Consider the following 18,536-nt stretch of genomic DNA (forward strand, 5'->3'; position numbering starts at 1 on the left):
AATATATGCCGCACATATTGATAACGAGGAAGTCTGCGTCTTCATACGTTTCCTCCTTGAAATCTGTATGCTCCATTATATACTAAGTAGCCCGATCATTGTTTCAGTAATGTTACCCTCTTGTTTGACCCCGTAACGATGAACAGATTCCAAATGCATGTCTCCCTTCCTGGGTTGTTTTTTGTGTTTTATTGCTTGGAATTCCTGAAGCAGACCACTGTGCCTTCCCCCCTTGTGGGTTAGGTCTCAAAACTAAACCGCTTTGTATCCAATGGCATAATTTATTCAGACAGCATCACCATAAGACTATCAAACAAAGCCTTCCATTTACAGTTGCAGCACTCTAACCAGCACTGACCAAAGTGTAATCCACGGTCATGGTCCTAAATTACCAGCTGCCTGCTACTGTGGCAAAGTCCGTACTACACTGTCGATTCCGCAGCACCATTTTATCTGGTAACACTGTGTAGTTGCACAGTTGTGCTACCAGGTCTGTCCTCACACTGTCAACTTTATGTATCTCACTTCTCCTGTAGCGTAGATCACGAGGAGCCGAAGTAAATGAGTGTATTCTGCATGACGTAACATTCAGTATTCCCTTCTTTCATAGCCACTCTTCATGTGCATCGATACCAAATAGGAATGCGAAAACTCTTGCGAGTGAGAGAATGACAATAACAATCGTAACAAGAACAAGCAAATAATGAATGATGTTTATTCCAACGCAGAACGAGAATGGCTTTAAATATAAAAATCTGTATCTATATCTATATCCATATCTATTGATCTTTGAGTTGGCACAATGCAAATATATTCTTAGCATTTAGTTACTGAATTTAGTTCTGGATGTTTGCAGAGAAAAGGAAAAGTCGGTACTTCTCGCTAGTGTAATATAATGTGAACCAGCAACTACCCTTTCCTTAGAACACGACTCAAGCAGGTCCTCAAGTAGGTAGCAAGGCACTGCTGCATTCTGTTCCCTGACATTGCTCTGATGACGGTTAATGCAGATAGTTCCGATTATGAAATACAAAACGTATTGCAGGTTAGTTCCTAGGATAGTAACATTAAATTTGCGTTGTAGACGGCACATGAACGTGACGACTATCCATATTACTCATCAATATAAAAAGACAATATTTTGGGAATTTAGCAGGATTACTCAAAATGAATTCTGAAATTGGGTGACTGACTGCACAGGTGCTAAACGTCGTCAAGAGTATACGATGTCCTAATCGCATTAGGAATATGAAGAACGTCTTCGACAGCTCGCAACTTTCACATTGCTATCTCCACCCTACTCCAGACAGCCCTCGGTGGAGTTGCACTACGTTGCCGATGTTATGGAAGGCCTTCAAACCGACAACAGACCACATATTGAAAAATACAAGCGAATTCTCTGGCAGCGTAAGCTTATTGTAACTAATCTAAAAATTATTGGAGAGGAACATTGTCCTATTCAAAAAAAGTAAAATGTTACACACTGTTGACGTCAAACGGACATTATCTATGTCCTGTCTTGTGTCCTACTAATCTATAATATCAAGTGTACTATGAAAATGATTATATATAATGGATGATCGGGTAATGCATTGATACCAGATGGTGGGGGCCGGCCGGTGTGGCCGTGCGGTTCTAGGCGCTTCAGTCCGGAACCGCGTGACCGCTACGGTCGCAGGTTCGAATCCTGCCTCGGGCATGGATGTGAGTGATGTCCTTAGGTTAGTTAGGTTTAAGTAGTTCTAAGTTCTAGGGGACTGATGACCTTAGAAGTTAAGTCCCATAGTGCTCAGAGCCATTTGAACCATTTGAACTCTTTAACACAAAATGACATTAAAAATTAAAGTTATTCACGAGCAGCTAGTTGAGAATATGTATGAACATTAAATGACACGACGAACTGAAATAATATGACGAAGAGTTCAGCGCTCACTGGGAATAGAGCCCCACACATATCGTTGTTGACTACACACAAAGAGACGTCAGCTACCGAATTTTTCTCCACCAGCTGCTCAGAATAGCATCTTGAACTTACAGTCATCTCGCAAATAGTTCTGTGTCTCATTGGGAGTTAAAAACGTCAGATATCGTTAGTGTTGACAACGAATGAAAATACATTAAAAATCAAAATTATTATCCACCAGCAGATAGGTGTTCTCATGATAGAGCTTGATAATACCTAATTAAATCTTTAGTGCCGGGCCAGGATTCGATCCCATTCACGCGTAATATGTGAAGGTGTTGAGGAATCTGCAGTTTTGAACAAACAACAAATTGTAGCCGAGCTGTATTGCCACGAAGGGATCAAATTCCGCGTTAAGGGCGGTCTGAGTTGCATTCCCAGTTTAGAACCAATTTTATCGACATACGGAAGCTCAAATAAAAGATGGAATAAGTGTCCTGTGACCATACATAGCGTTTGTGTCGTCACTTGGAATAAATAACTAGTATAAGAAAGGTTACTGGTGATAGAGTTTCTACATGTCGCCACTCCAGACTTTATTGTGGTTCAACCTACCGTCTACTTGGTAAAGAAGAAATATCATCTTTAATGTGAATTTTCAGACCACGCAGCCATTATATCTCCTTCACTTGGTGTAGCCAGGAGAGAATGGAATCTGTCTCTCCCTATCTAAAATCATTGACGGAAGTGGGAATCGAACCCAGACCATAGGTATAACAACCTACCATCCGTCCAACAGACCACGAAATCCTCTTCTCTGCGAGTCATTTTTCTATCGTAACGCAGTTGCGCCACACTGGATGAGAATTCTGACACACAGGCTCCCTGTAGTAATTTGCAACATGTTCAGTAAATTCATTTACTTGGTTGACCGAATCACCATGAACTAGCTGCCTCGGCTACCCAGTGCATACATTCGACTATTTTGTAATCACAGAAATAAAATCACGTAACTGCCACCTACACACAACTGCCAACAGTGTAGGATGCAGAAGTTTAAATAGGAAGTGTTCCTTTCCACTTGAGCTATTCTATTGCGCTATCTGTTACTAGAAAACGTCGTTCAGTCCAAAAGAAAAGCTGTAACTGTTTGTCTCTCAGAAGTCAAGACCTGGCCATATGCATAATCTCACAGCGCTGTGGAATCCAAACGTTCTGGAGGAATAGTTGCCGAGCTTTGGAGCTGCTGTAGCTACGTGTCAGCTTGTAGCATAGATAAGATGTCGCGAGTTCGAATACATTCAGTGCTACATTTTTTAAAACGCAATTCTGCTCTCTGCTGAAGGTATCAATCTAATGGAACTTTGAACATAATTCCCTTCACTTCTCAACCCAAAGTAGTCGCATGTGGAAAAAGGGCTAACTACTGTGACATTTTGTTCTATTCAGGTTTAATAGACAGCAGGCAGCAGATGCATCTCGAAGATGTGCAGGGAGAGCGCATCGTGCCATAATATGTCAGAAAAGTATTTTCTACATTAGCCGTCGTGTGGTAGTGATATTTTATTCTTCTTCAAACTTTGTTTGACAGCTTTAACTCAGAACAAGTTTTCTACAGGCATGTAATCAATAAACTGCATGTGCATTGTCAGACTGTCATAGGTAACATCTGAGAATTCGCATATATCGTTGATGATTAATTTCTCTCTCATGTTTACTATTGTTGTAACAACACTAAAGGAAACCTTACGAAAATTGTGCACTGTATTATAAGAAATGAAATAAAACTAACCATGATAACCTTACGACGAAAGTATCTGTACACAAGCATGCCTCTTTCGACACGAATTAGTAAAATACTACTCACTTAGATTTTGATTGGGTCTGTGTTTAATTGGTATGCTGTGTCATACTCAAGAGGTATGCAAATGTGGCATTTCATAAATATAGTTACGTATTCCTAGAAACCCAAAATTCGCTTGTCAGCAGCGTAAAGAGGCCTTACCTGTTGTGCAGCATTGTAAGTTTTTCAACATTGCACTAAGAGCTGAAAGCATTTTCTTGCGATTTCCTTATTGATGTTTGATCTGACTGCTTGTAGCTCTTTCACAGAAGGGATAAAAACGTTACAGTCAGTGAGAGTGGAACTGCGAACCGGAACGGACGCTTTTTCACAGGTCAGCACGTTACCACAGAGCTGGCGAGGAGGTATGGGACTTAGCTTCCTATTACGAAGGCAATAGTAACTAGAACTCGTAAACCGCTATTTGAAGGTCGAGATTAGTTGCGGTTTCCACCTGCAACGACTTTCCTGGGCTGAAAACCGTAAATTTTCAATCTTTTGTTACCCTTCAAGCGATAATAACTCAGATTATTCCATGGAAATGACAGGTAAAATCAAGTGAAGTTTGAGGCTTAATTCCGTGCACACCAGGAAGTAACTTGTCGATCACAGAGTTGCCAAACATACGTTGCCTTGTTGCCAAATCTCAGTTACAGTACCAGCAGGAAGAAGACGAACCGATGTGATCCTACAGCGGTCTGGGAAGTGACCATAGCTGGTGTCTCCAAGTCGCGGCTGCTACGGCCTGGAATACGTAATGCGTCTGATTCGCTTTCTGTAACTAGGTTTAGGGACTGGAGCGTAGTTACTAATAATACTCAGAACTGACTGTAAACTGAGCATCATAAATCAGTAACTCTCATTGTTGTTCTTATATTTCTTTCGTAAGTGTACTCAAAACTAAGAAAGTCATTCACAGACGTTTTCGTGCCTCGCCGATAGTCGAGCACAACATACAAATAAAAATAAAAAAGAATGTGTGTGTGTGTGTTTGTGAGAGAGAGAGAGAGAGAGAGAGAGAGAGAGAGAGAGAGATAAATAAAAAGCAATGAGAGAGAGTGTAAAAAATTGTTGTAAAGAAATTGAATCATGGTATTTAAAGAAATCTTTCATTAAAATGACACGTTCCACATCATTACGAAATGTCGTATTCATGATCTATGGAACAAGAGTTAATCTAATGTAATCTAATCTAATCTAATCACATCATATTGATGATTAGCCATGAAGAGTCATGAATTACCGAAATTTTGGCCAATACCAGTAACCAAATCTAAACTTGAAAATAAAAGACGACAATTTTTGTAATAAACCGTGACTCCTATCAAGACCCTTTCGTCCCTGTTATCTAACCACGAAAGATGTCTGATATACCTCCATTCTGAAGTAACAAAGTGTGCATGCATTTAAAGATGAAGTGCATGATGTGAAGTTCTGTGACGGAGATACGAACCCAACACGTAATCCGATTGTTAACTAAGAAAAATCAAATGTTACGTATCGGTTTTTTCTTACGAGCCGCTAGGTGTCTGAATCTAAAATAAGGATACAAACTTTTGTGCCTAAGCGACAATCGAACTGCACACCTACCGTGCATCCACGAATATAGCTTAAGTATCAGTTGCTTACTCATGAACAGTAAGATGTGTGCGTGTTTGACCAGAAATAACGACACCTGTTGCGATTGTTGGAAACACATGAACAGACATTGAAATTGCGCGTTAATTTTCACTAGCAGGTGGGTGTGCACTTGATAAAGCTAGAAATGAAATTATGAATATTTTTGTACTGGATCAGGTTTCAGACCCACATACTTACCTTTGGAGGAGACCTAGAGAAGATTGCAGTCTTGGGAAAAGGAACGAAATGACTGAACTATACTGTTCCGAGAGATTCAGATCCTCGAAAGAGGAGATACGAATTCGAATCACAGTCCAGCACCAAATTTTTAAACTTCCCTAGTTCAATCAAGTACAAGTAAAATAAGAGCCCTGTCCCTTTAAATGGCTATCGGTTCATCAAATAAAATAAAATTTTCTAATATAAGTAAGCTTACTGGCGACTGTATTTCTGTTTACCATGACTTCCGCTGTGTCATTTCCCAACGTAAACCGGCTCTGCCCAGTTGGTAATGAAGGAACGTGATGTTTAATGCGGATTCTGGATTATAACGTCTTTCTCTTGAGGTTACCAGAGGTAAAATAAATCTGTTTGTGCCTCTTAAAAGTAAATGCCTGAACCCACGCATTGCACCTGTGACAGCTCGTTCCACCATACCATTGTGGCCACATTACCCAGCCCCAAGAGTGTGCTGTAACGGATGATGTGCTTAGCTTACAAAATTAGTCACGGTGGAAAAAATGCGAGTCTATTAAATGGTCAAGTAGAAGCAAGCTTCTGACGCAGAGATTATGCTATTCTCATGTCAGCAGGATGTAAAGACTCTTCTAGGCATCATAGGCTGGATGTGAAGCCATTTTGATTTTTCACAAATTCAGCAAATTTCTTAGTTCGAGAAAATCCACTGTGAAGTGTGAAGTTGCCGGATAATTCGATTATTACTGTTATTATTATTATCATTTCATTCATACCGCTGATGTAATACAAGTGCTTGAACATCATTTAATGCCTTTTGGTCACTATAGATGTAGTTTCCCAAGAACAGGTTCTTTCCCTGTCTACGGAATCCTTTTCATGTTAATATCAAACACCAGCAATTACTCGTAGATTACTTTAAAACTAAAGTAATTGACGAAGACGTTACTTGGTAACAAAAACGCACTGCCTTTCTTCATTTACTTTCGCCTAGAAATGGCTATCGAGTACTGACAAACCAAAAGGCAAGAGATCTTACTGCCTTCCGATATACGTTGCTGTTAGTTCTTCCACATGATTTGGTCGACATGACCTGTTTCAAGTTGTGTATGAGAGACAGTGTTATAGAAAATCTATTGTTTCCCTTTGAAATAAACAGAAGTATTTTCATTCTAAGCTGTCCAAGTACAAAATTTTCGCAATATTAGTTCAAATTTAATATTCGCTTCTATAATGTAGGAAAGTATTTCACAGTCGCAAAACTCGCATCCGAAACGTTGACCTTAAACTTAGTCGCTGACCATAAATTCTAGCTCAGAGTGACACCAGTTGAAATAACCTAATGTAGCGAAGACTGTTTGCCAGTGCTCTTTCTCACCGGAAAATACGCAATTCACTCATTTGGCTCCATAAGTACACTGTAACAGTAATTTCTGTGTGAAATTTGTCAGTAAGCTTTTGCCTTCCAACCGGCAAAATACGGCAGAGTACGGCCGGTAAACAATTCACAAACCACGATTTAGTGCCAATAAGACGATTTCTTTAAACATTGTCGAAGCTGAGGCAATTTAGTTTCTGCTTAAATCGTCTTAAGCAGCAACGTTCACAGATATCTCAAACAGGAAAAAGCTGAATATCCAGGTACGAAGGTTGTAAAACAAACTTCCCACAGTTTGTGTCAGGTTGATCTTTTCGTCTGATAACACTGCTTAAGTATTTTGTCTAAGAGGTATCACAAGTAGTATCCCTGTAGCTGTGGGAATCATTGGTTGAAAACGAGTTTAACACCAATGGGTACAGTGCTGCTAAATTTTCACAATTATTATCAACCTAAGTCTGAGTTCATCCACAAACTGAGGCGTATTTATAATATTGGACCTAGACTGTGTATCCTTGTCTTTCTTGAGTGGTCATTGGAAGGCGTTTACACACACGTATACAATACTATGAATACTTCGAACGCTATGGTTAACGTTGCTCTCATAAACTACTTTTTTTTTTTAAATTCTTCTGGGTCTTCAGCGTGCAATATGTGTTGTAGATACAGTCTCAGACCAAAACATTGACCGCCGAGTCGTTCACGTAAGGTGGACAATACAGTCGTGCTCCTCTCAGAATTCTTTGTCTGGAAATATGCTCGATCTAGCAACATTTAGACTGCGGCACTTCCCAGAGGAAGTCTTGACTCCAGTCTTAGTACATTACTCTTGACTACGACCGTAGTCTTGAGGTAAAACGTGAGACCAGCTAATATGATATTGTAGATTCGCTTGAATTACACTCATAGCTTCAGCACCGAGAGGAAAGGGGCGATAAATATCTTGTCGATATGTGCTTTCGGTCGCCAGACGTCATATTAGCTGGTCTCGCGTTTTACCTGAAGACTACGGTCGTGTTCCAGCAGCGGTATGAATAAAATGATAATAATAATAACAGTAATAATCGAATTATCCGGCAACTTCACACTTCACAGTGGATTTTCTCGAACTAAGAAATTTGCTGAATTTGTGAAAAATCAAAATGGCTTCACATCCAGCCTATGATGCCTAGAAGAGTCTTTACATCCTGCTGACATGAGAATAGCATAATCTCTGCGTCAGAAGCTTGCTTCTACTTGACCATTTAATAGACTCGCATTTTTTCCACCGTGACTAATTTTGTAAGCTAAGCACATCATCCGTTACAGCACACTCTTGGGGCTGGGTAATGTGGCCACAATGGTATGGTGGAACGAGCTATCACAGGTGCAATGCGTGGGTTCAGGCATTTACTTTTAAGAGGCACAAACAGATTTATTTTACCTCTGGTAACCTCAAGAGAAAGACGTTATAATCCAGAATCCGCATTAAACATCACGTTCCTTCATTACCAACTGGGCAGAGCCGGTTTACGTTGGGAAATGACACAGCGGAAGTCATGGTAAACAGAAATACAGTCGCCAGTAAGCTTACTTACATTAGAAAATTTTATTTTATTTGATGAACCGATAGCCATTTAAAGGGACAGGGCTCTTATTTTACTTGTACTTGATTGAACTAGGGACGTTTAAAAATTTGGTGCTGGACTGTGATTCGAATTCGTATCTCCTCTTTCGAGGATCTGAATCTCTCGGAACAGTATAGTTCAGTCATTTCGTTCCTTTTCCCAAGACTGCAATCTTCTCTAGGTCTCCTCCAAAGGTAAGTATGTGGGTCTGAAACCTGATCCAGTACAAAAATATTCATAATTTCATTTCTAGCTTTATCAAGTGCACACCCACCTGCTAGTGAAAATTAACGCGCAATTTCAATGTCTGTTCATGTGTTTCCAACAATCGCAACAGGTGTCGTTATTTCTGGTCAAACACGCACACATCTTACTGTTCATGAGTAAGCAACTGATACTTAAGCTATATTCGTGGATGCACGGTAGGTGTGCAGTTCGATTGTCGCTTAGGCACAAAAGTTTGTATCCTTATTTTAGATTCAGACACCTAGCGGCTCGTAAGAAAAACCGATACGTAACATTTGATTTTTCTTAGTTAACAATCGGATTACGTGTTGGGTTCGTATCTCCGTCACAGAACTTCACATCATGCACTTCATCTTTAAATGCATGCACACTTTGTTACTTCAGAATGGAGGTATATCAGACATCTTTCGTGGTTAGATAACAGGGACGAAAGGGTCTTGATAGGAGTCACGGTTTATTACAAAAATTGTCGTCTTTTATTTTCAAGTTTAGATTTGGTTACTGGTATTGGCCAAAATTTCGGTAATTCATGACTCTTCATGGCTAATCATCAATATGATGTGATTAGATTAGATTAGATTACATTAGATTAACTCTTGTTCCATAGATCATGAATACGACATTTCGTAATGATGTGGAACGTGTCATTTTAATGAAAGATTTCTTTAAATACCATGATTCAATTTCTTTACAACAATTTTTTACACTCTCTCTCATTGCTTTTTATTTATCTCTCTCTCTCTCTCTCTCTCTCTCTCTCTCTCTCTCTCTCTCACAAACACACACACACACACATTCTTTTTTATTTTTATTTGTATGTTGTGCTCGACTATCGGCGAGGCACGAAAACGTCTGTGAATGACTTTCTTAGTTTTGAGTACACTTACGAAAGAAATATAAGAACAACAATGAGAGTTACTGATTTATGATGCTCAGTTTGCAGTCAGTTCTGAGTATTATTAGTAACTACGCTCCAGTCCCTAAACCTAGTTACAGAAAGCGAATAAGACGCATTACGTATTCCAGGCCGTAGCAGCCGCGACTTGGAGACACCAGCTATGGTCACTTCCCAGACCGCTGTAGGATCACATCGGTTCGTCTTCTTCCTGCTGGTACTGTAACTGAGATTTGGCAACAAGGCAACGTATGTTTGGCAACTCTGTGATCGACAAGTTACTTCCTGGTGTGCACGGAATTAGCCTCAAACTTCACTTGATTTTACCTGTCATTTCCATGGAATAATCTGAGTTATTATCGCTTGAAGGGTAACAAAAGATTGAAAATTTACGGTTTTCAGCCCAGGAAAGTCGTTGCAGGTGGAAACCGCAACTAATCTCGACCTTCAAATAGCGGTTTACGAGTTCTAGTTACTATTGCCTTCGTAATAGGAAGCTAAGTCCCATACCTCCTCGCCAGCTCTGTGGTAACGTGCTGACCTGTGAAAAAGCGTCTGTTCCGCTTCGCAGTTCCACTCTCACTGACTGTAACGTTTTTATCCCTTCTGTGAAAGAGCTACAAGCAGTCAGATCAAACATCAATAAGGAAATCGCAAGAAAATGCTTTCAGCTCTTAGTGCAATGTTGAAAAACTTACAATGCTGCACAACAGGTAAGGCCTCTTTACGCTGCTGACAAGCGAATTTTGGGTTTCTAGGAATACGTAACTATATTTATGAAATGCCACATTTGCATACCTCTTGAGTATGACACAGCATACCAATTAAACACAGACCCAATCAAAATCTAAGTGAGTAGTATTTTACTAATTCGTGTCGATAGAGGCATGCTTGTGTACAGATACTTTCGTCGTAAGGTTATCATGGTTAGTTTTATTTCATTTCTTATAATACAGTGCACAATTTTCGTAAGGTTTCCTTTAGTGTTGTTACAACAATAGTAAACATGAGAGAGAAATTAATCATCAACGATATATGCGAATTCTCAGATGTTACCTATGACAGTCTGACAATGCACATGCAGTTTATTGATTACACGCCTGTAGAAAACTTGTTCTGAGTTAAAACTGTCAAACAAAGTTTGAAGAAGAATAAAATATCACTACCACACGACGGCTAATGTAGAAAATACTTTTCTGACATATTATGGCACGATGCGCTCTCCCTGCACATCTTCGAGATGCATCTGCTGCCTGCTGTCTATTAAACCTGAATAGAACAAAATGTCACAGTAGTTAGCCCTTTTTCCACATGCGACTACTTTGGGTTGAGAAGTGAAGGGAATTATGTTCAAAGTTCCATTAGATTGATACCTTCAGCAGAGAGCAGAATTGCGTTTTAAAAAATGTAGCACTGAATGTATTCGAACTCGCGACATCTTATCTATGCTACAAGCTGACACGTAGCTACAGCAGCTCCAAAGCTCGGCAACTATTCCTCCAGAACGTTTGGATTCCACAGCGCTGTGAGATTATGCATATGGCCAGGTCTTGACTTCTGAGAGACAAACAGTTACAGCTTTTCTTTTGGACTGAACGACGTTTTCTAGTAACAGATAGCGCAATAGAATAGCTCAAGTGGAAAGGAACACTTCCTATTTAAACTTCTGCATCCTACACTGTTGGCAGTTGTGTGTAGGTGGCAGTTACGTGATTTTATTTCTGTGATTACAAAATAGTCGAATGTATGCACTGGGTAGCCGAGGCAGCTAGTTCATGGTGATTCGGTCAACCAAGTAAATGAATTTACTGAACATGTTGCAAATTACTACAGGGAGCCTGTGTGTCAGAATTCTCATCCAGTGTGGCGCAACTGCGTTACGATAGAAAAATGACTCGCAGAGAAGAGGATTTCGTGGTCTGTTGGACGGATGGTAGGTTGTTATACCTATGGTCTGGGTTCGATTCCCACTTCCGTCAATGATTTTAGATAGGGAGAGACAGATTCCATTCTCTCCTGGCTACACCAAGTGAAGGAGATATAATGGCTGCGTGGTCTGAAAATTCACATTAAAGATGATATTTCTTCTTTACCAAGTAGACGGTAGGTTGAACCACAATAAAGTCTGGAGTGGCGACATGTAGAAACTCTATCACCAGTAACCTTTCTTATACTAGTTATTTATTTCAAGTGACGACACAAACGCTATGTATGGTCACAGGACACTTATTCCATCTTTTATTTGAGCTTCCGTATGTCGATAAAATTGGTTCTAAACTGGGAATGCAACTCAGACCGCCCTTAACGCGGAATTTGATCCCTTCGTGGCAATACAGCTCGGCTACAATTTGTTGTTTGTTCAAAACTGCAGATTCCTCAACACCTTCACATATTACGCGTGAATGGGATCGAATCCTGGCCCGGCACTAAAGATTTAATTAGGTATTATCAAGCTCTATCATGAGAACACCTATCTGCTGGTGGATAATAATTTTGATTTTTAATGTATTTTCATTCGTTGTCAACACTAACGATATCTGACGTTTTTAACTCCCAATGAGACACAGAACTATTTGCGAGATGACTGTAAGTTCAAGATGCTATTCTGAGCAGCTGGTGGAGAAAAATTCGGTAGCTGACGTCTCTTTGTGTGTAGTCAACAACGATATGTGTGGGGCTCTATTCCCAGTGAGCGCTGAACTCTTCGTCATATTATTTCAGTTCGTCGTGTCATTTAATGTTCATACATATTCTCAACTAGCTGCTCGTGAATAACTTTAATTTTTAATGTCATTTTGTGTTAAAGAGTTCAAATGGTTCAAATGGCTCTGAGCACTATGGGACTTAACTTCTAAGGTCATCAGTCCCCTAGAACTTAGAACTACTTAAACCTAACTAACCTAAGGACATCACTCACATCCATGCCCGAGGCAGGATTCGAACCTGCGACCGTAGCGGTCACGCGGTTCCGGACTGAAGCGCCTAGAACCGCACGGCCACACCGGCCGGCCCCCACCATCTGGTATCAATGCATTACCCTATCATCCATTATATATAATCATTTTCATAGTACACTTGATATTATAGATTAGTAGGACACAAGACAGGACATAGATAATGTCCGTTTGACGTCAACAGTGTGTAACATTTTACTTTTTTTGAATAGGACAATGTTCCTCTCCAATAATTTTTAGATTAGTTACAATAAGCTTACGCTGCCAGAGAATTCGCTTGTATTTTTCAATATGTGGTCTGTTGTCGGTTTGAAGGCCTTCCATAACATCGGCAACGTAGTGCAACTCCACCGAGGGCTGTCTGGAGTAGGGTGGAGATAGCAATGTGAAAGTTGCGAGCTGTCGAAGACGTTCTTCATATTCCTAATGCGATTAGGACATCGTATACTCTTGACGACGTTTAGCACCTGTGCAGTCAGTCACCCAATTTCAGAATTCATTTTGAGTAATCCTGCTAAATTCCCAAAATATTGTCTTTTTATATTGATGAGTAATATGGATAGTCGTCACGTTCATGTGCCGTCTACAACGCAAATTTAATGTTACTATCCTAGGAACTAACCTGCAATACGTTTTGTATTTCATAATCGGAACTATCTGCATTAACCGTCATCAGAGTAATGTCAGGGAACAGAATGCAGCAGTGCCTTGCTACCTACTTGAGGACCTGCTTGAGTCGTGTTCTAAGGAAAGGGTAGTTGCTGGTTCACATTATATTACACTAGCGAGAAGTACCGACTTTTCCTTTTCTCTGCAAACATCCAGAACTAAATTCAGTAACTAAATGCTAAGAATATATTTGCATTGTGCCAACTCAAAGATCAATAGATATGGATATAGATATAGATACAGATTTTTATATTTAAAGCCATTCTCGTTCTGCGTTGGAATAAACATCATTCATTATTTGCTTGTTCTTGTTACGATTGTTATTGTCATTTTCTCACTCGCAAGAGTTTTCGCATTCCTATTTGGTATCGATGCACATGAAGAGTGGCTATGAAAGAAGGGAATACTGAATGTTACGTCATGCAGAATACACTCATTTACTTCGGCTCCTCGTGATCTACGCTACAGGAGAAGTGAGATACATAAAGTTGACAGTGTGAGGACAGACCTGGTAGCACAACTGTGCAACTACACAGTGTTACCAGATAAAATGGTGCTGCGGAATCGACAGTGTAGTACGGACTTTGCCACAGTAGCAGGCAGCTGGTAATTTAGGACCATGACCGTGGATTACACTTTGGTCAGTGCTGGTTAGAGTGCTGCAACTGTAAATGGAAGGCTTTGTTTGATAGTCTTATGCTGATGCTGTCTGAATAAATTATGCCATTGGATACAAAGCGGTTTAGTTTTGAGACCTAACCCACAAGGGGGGAAGGCACAGTGGTCTGCTTCAGGAATTCCAAGCAATAAAACACAAAAAACAACCCAGGAAGGGAGACATGCATTTGGAATCTGTTCATCGTTACGGGGTCAAACAAGAGGGTAACATTACTGAAACAATGATCGGGCTACTTAGTATATAATAGAGCATACAGATTTCAAGGAGGAAACGTATGAAGACGCAGACTTCCTCGTTATCAATATGTGCGGCATATATTTCGTGTTAACGAAAGTAAATTCCCGCTTTACCTCTTCTTACGTGTCAAATGAAATGAATGCCATGAGGAATAGAATATTTGTTGACTGCGTCTCTTCTTGCTTCCATCCTTACCAACATATTTCTTCATTCTCGTGGTAATCATGACATTCTATGTGTATGCTGCAAAAGATTGCAAGTGGACAAATTCGACATCGAGGTGCAAAGCGTTATATTCAATTCGAATGAGCTTCCGGTGTATTTTTACTTCGTTTGTATTTTTAGATGATTATGAACGTTACGGAAAATTATCTCACATGCTTTATGTTGAATGAGAAACATTGAATGATCCGTTTTGCTTTCCCTACGTTGAAATGATATAATGTCGGCGTCAACAGCCTTCTTCCACGCCGGAAGCTGAAACTTGTATCATTCTGGATTAATGATAATTGAATGTCTCATATGTATACATAGCCCACAAGGCGACGTCAGAAACCATCAGGGGAGAACGCCGCATAAAAACCAAACGTGCGCGCGCGTCTCCACTCTGAAGAACCGTATCGGAGAATCACGGCAAGCATTTCGCTGAAGAGCTGCCTCGTCAGAGAGCCTAGAAATGGCAGCGTCGTAGCAAGTATTTGTCAACACTCTGATAGTGCATTTACTTCCGGGTGTAGGCGTTACCTCGCTAAACTCACTTGACATTCGTTTTCCACATCGAAGACTCGTACGATATAATCCACTGCAAGATGACACAATTAGAAAGTATATTTAATTTCTGGACTCCAAGAACGGCGTTCTTCACATAAGTAACACCTGTTTGTGTGTGCATTCGGGAGGACGACGGTGCAATCCCGCGCCCGGCCATCCTGATTTAGGTTTTCAATGATTTCCCTAAATCGCTTCAGGCAAATGCCGGGATGGTTCCTTAGGAAGGGCACGGCCGATTTCCTTCCCCATCCTTCCCTAATCCGAGCTTGTGCTCCGTCTCTAATGACATCGTTGTCGACGGGACGTTAAAACAGTAATCTCCACTTCCTCTGTTCGTGTGTTTAAGGTTGCGTTTTGAGGCTCAGGCAACATCGCAGTGACTATATTCCGCCTCTGGCCGCCAGTGTGTCGTTAGCTCAGAGGTTCCCTAGTGCGTTGCAGTGCTTGTACTATAAGACATAGCAGTTCGAATCACGGTAGAAGCCGCTGACTACAACCTTTTATTTTCCATTTTAATTAATGGAGTTGCAAACTGCTAGTAAAAATTTCTTATGCGAAATCTGAAGAATGCCTTTAAACATCAATCTTCGTCCGATTTCGACTTAGTAAATTAAGTTAATATCATGGATATCTGCTTTGCAAATTCCAAGGTGCTTCACTGTAAAATAGACCCTGAAAAGATTCAAACCGACTGTCAACGATATAAATTTGAGCTTTGTTCGTCATATAGGTCTAACATGTCAGAAGGTTGTTTATGAAGTGCACATGTTCATTAATGTAGTTCCCTTCTTCTAAATTTTTGCAATAGCATTTAACTGTATACGTTTTCTAACACCGGCGTTAGCAATTCCTTTCCGTTCTCTGAAACCTTCAAAACGACAAATTTTTCTGGTTTAAATCTGATGACCTTAACTATCATTTCCGATCAACAATAAATACTTCATGAACCCATACATGGAACTCCAAATGTGCAGTGTTCCTGCACTGCTACAGAGCATGCATTGCAAGGTATTCACACAGTTTATCGCATAGACTTACCATAAGGAATGAAACAAGAACTGTAATACACTTTACACCACAGACGCTCACCCTGGCTTGACGGAAACATCCAAACATTGACCAAAAGTTGCACAAATAATTGAGTTTGAAAGGAAAAGAAACGAGGTATGAAGCATTTATAAATTCATCGAATGTAGTGAGGTGGTTTAATTTCGTCCCAGTCTATAAAATTAATTTTGGGCCATACTCAGCTCTTGCCGATTAATGTAATATAATACCCGCCTACTAATCAGGGCGTCTGTCTCCGTTGCTTTTGAGCGTGAATGGAAATTGTAGAAATTTTCTGTGGAGCAACATTTAATAATAAAGCGTTTTAAACCATCAAAAGCGATGAGCGGTAGCAGGCGCTTTCGATAAAGAACGGGGGTGTGCAGCGCCGCTGCTGTCGCCACGGCCGCTGCCAGTAGCCAGGAAATGGATTCCGGAGCTTTGCCGCATACGGCGTCCAGAGGAGGACAGTCTGCAGGAAATCTGCCGCAAAATCGTTACTGGATAAAATTTTGATATCGGTGTGTCACAAAGCGAAATAGATTGAATCTGCGCTACCATTACATTCAAGTCTTCAGCATTCAGACAGAAGAGGCTATAAAAATATTTTATGCCAGCTGCTCTCGATCCACTGACATTATGAACAGAAACAACGCACGCTACCGCTAGACCACAGGCGTAATCAGCCTAGAGTTTCTCTATCATGGGACAAGTTTTCCTCCAGGAAGTGCCGCAGTCTACAGTGTTGCCAGATTGTGCAGATAACCGGACTTAGAGAATTAGCGAGTTGGCCAGTTTTTTTGTCCCATGTCGCGATCGGCGCGGACTTAGCCTCTGAAGCGGCCGGCCGCCGGTCAAGTTTTATGTCAAAGAGTGTACATCAAACAGACTTTGTAAATATTCTCTAGTGTTGAATAAATAAGAAAAGGGCAATTAATTAACGATGATTACGTAACTACGCTGAGAACTGAGCTAGTTTACTGAGTGCTTACACACGTCGGACTAAATTAAACAAGATATTACACTGTTAATAATATTCCTACATTAGTTATTTCTCTTTTATGATGAGCCATTGCATTAATGTGTGTTTCTGTTTTATACAAGTCACGGCTCTTATTTTATTTTATTACATTACGCAAATAGTCACAAAACAAAAAAAATTACTTTATTACATTAGAAGATGCTGTGTCGCAGATAGGCACAACAAAAGACTGCCACAAATAAAGCTTTCGCTCCCTATGGCCTTCGTCAAAAATAGATGACACACACACAGACACACACACACACACACACACACACACACACACAAACTCAAGTTACACACACATGACTGCAGTCTCAGGAAACTGTAACCACACTGTGAGCTGCAGCACCAGTGCAGGATGGGAGTCCAGACTAGGTGGGGTTAGTTAGGAGGTTGGGAATGGGAGGGAGAGGGATAGCAGGGTAAGGGACTCCGGCAGCGCAGTGCTGCTGAGGAGCATGCAGGGTCGAGGTAAACTGAGGTTAGGGCACCTATGTGCAGTTGGGAGGTTAGACAGGGGGAGGACTGTGAAACTAGCAATTTTTTTTTTTTTGAAAATTGTGGTAAGGTCTTATGTGAGCAAACTTATACACTACTTAATGTAACTTAACTAACTTATGGTAAAGACAACAACCTACACACCTATGCCCGAGGGATGACTTGAATCTTCGACAGGGGGGAAGCTACGACAAGGCACGTCAGACTACACGGCTACCCTGTTAGGTGTGAAACCAGCCATGTGGTCTACAACCTAAGCTGAACTACTGTGCTGTATTCCATGAGAGTTTGACAAGCAACAAGCGGTCTGTCGACATGAATGACCACTGACAAACTGTGGCGAAGAAACAAGTGGACCACTCTGTTGCTGAGCACACTGCGAAACATGACAATTCTTCGTCTCAATGACTGGTTCACAGCCTGTGCCACATGGAGCCATCCCACCAACACCAGCTTTTCTGAATTGCTCAGGTGGAAACTTTCCCTGCAATATATCATACATTCCCATAACTCTCCTGGCCTAAAGCTTCATTAGTCATTGTCCCCACTCATCCAGCCTCCCTGTTCCCATTCCAGCACTATACAGCTCTCATTTAACTATCGCACCCAGTCTTTATATCCTCTCATTTTCCATGGCCCCCACCCTCACCACCACTCACCTGCCCTCTATCTAACCTCCAGACCGCACACAGCTGCCCCACCCTCTCTCCGCCTCGTTCCTGAGCAATCCCCAGCAGCACTGAACTGTTTGCCCCACCTACACTACTATCCCTCTCCCTCCCCGCCCCAGTGATCCCCTTTACCCCTACCCAGTCGCCACTCCCATCCAGCACTGCTGCTGCTGCTGCTCGCAGTGTGGCTACAGTTGCCTGAGACTGCAGTCATGTGTGTGTGAGTTGCATTTGCTTGAGTGTGTGTGTGTGTGTGTGTGTGTGTGTGTGTCATCTATTTTTAATGAAGGCCTTAGGGG

This window comes from Schistocerca nitens, chromosome 8, assembly GCF_023898315.1.
Source record: "Schistocerca nitens isolate TAMUIC-IGC-003100 chromosome 8, iqSchNite1.1, whole genome shotgun sequence".
NCBI lineage: Eukaryota > Metazoa > Arthropoda > Insecta > Orthoptera > Acrididae > Schistocerca > Schistocerca nitens.